A 1,816-nucleotide genomic window follows, 5' to 3' on the forward strand; every position below is an offset into this window, starting at 1 on the left:
CCCTCTTTGAGCCAATTCTGATGATAGTGAACTTCACTCACTCCCCCTCCCCTCCATAGGCTTTTTTCTTGTTTCCTTCCTATGAGCTACATATCCCCATTCCACATCTAGCCTCCCCCAGCCCCCAGTCTAATGCTCCTACCCCTCACCCTTATTTTAAAGTTGTCACCATAGGTTAGCTAGATGGCACAGTGGAGAAAGCACCAGGCCTGAGCCCAGGAGGCCCAGAGTACAAATCTGGCCCCAGACACCAAACAACCTTCCTTGTTTGCTTCACAAAGAACAAAGATATACAAAAAATAAATGCTTAACAAATACCATCCCTTCATATTCATTTCAGACCTGTGTCCTCTGTGTATTCCTTGCTGAAAAAATTTCTTATGAGTTGGAAGTATTATTTTCTCATATATGATTGTAAACAGTCATTAATATTTTAATGTCCCTTGTGATTTCTTTTTCCTGTTTACCTTTTTATTATTCTCCAGGGTCTTGTATTTGAAAGTCAAGTTTTCTATTCAGTTCAGGTCTTTTCAACACAAATGCCCGAGAGTCCTCTTTTTTATTGAAATTCTATTTTTTCTCCTGGAAAATTCTGATAAGTTTTGCTGGGTACATGATTTTTGGTTGTAGTCCCAGTTCCTTTGCCCTCTGGAATATCATATCCCATGCCCTCTGGTTCTTTAAAGTAGAATCTGCTAGATCTTGCTTTATCCTTGTTGGAGCTCCACAGTATTTGAATTCCTTTTTCTAGCTACTGGCAATATTTAATCCTTGACCCGGGAGTTCTGGAATTTGGCTATAATATTCCTGGAAGTCCTCCTTTTGGGATCTCTTTCAGGAGGTGATTGCTGGATTCTTTCAATTTCTATTTTAGCTTCTGCTTCTAGAATATCAGGGCAATTTTCCCTCACAATCTCTTGGAGGATGGTGTCTAAGCTCTTGTTTTGGTCTTTGTTTTTAGGTAGTCCAATTATTTTCAAATTATCTCTCCTGGCTTTATTTTCCAGGTCAGCTGTTTTTCCAAGGAGATATTTCATATTGCCCTCTATTTTTTCATGCAATTGGATTTGCTTTACCATGTCTTGGTTTCTCATAAAGTCACTAGCTTCCATTTGTTCGGTCCTAATTCTTAGGCAACTATTTTCATCAGACAGGGTGTGAGATGCTAATAGTGGAAAGGGAAAAGCAGAGATGATTGTGAAAGGTAGTATGATTTTTTTTGTTTTTTCTTTTTAATTTATGGAATTAAACAAGCATCTTTATAATAGTACAATAAAAAGATGATTCTACATTAAATTGCAAATATACTATGCAACACTTGATTTTCCTTTCAAATATACAACAAAATTATTTAATGATCTTCTTTTAAGTGACAGGACTTGGTGTTACATGTAATCCAAGATTTTTATGAGACCTTTTCATTAATACGAGTTTTTTAAGTCAGTAATTATAATTAGTGCTTTACAGGCCCTCAGATGACATCAATTTAATCTTATTTTTCACATGAAGAATTCGTGACCTAGAGAGTTTAAATAAGTTACAAAAGGTTACATGGGTAGTTAGGGAGCAAGTTGGGATTTGAACCCAGGTCCCCTCAATTCAAAATCAAAGCAGTTCCCACTATATCCCCAATAACCTTTCATCCAAACAATGAAAATGTTCCAATATTTTTAATATGCTGCCTGATATATAGTAGCTGCTAGATAAATGATAGTTACTACTCCTACTCCTACTTGTCTATGACTACCACTACTACCACCCCTATTATTATTATTATTTCCAATCATCAAACAGCATGTATTATTACTCAAACTAT

The sequence above is a fragment of the Dromiciops gliroides genome, chromosome 6 (genome assembly GCF_019393635.1).
Source record: "Dromiciops gliroides isolate mDroGli1 chromosome 6, mDroGli1.pri, whole genome shotgun sequence".
Classification (NCBI taxonomy): Eukaryota; Metazoa; Chordata; class Mammalia; order Microbiotheria; family Microbiotheriidae; genus Dromiciops; species Dromiciops gliroides.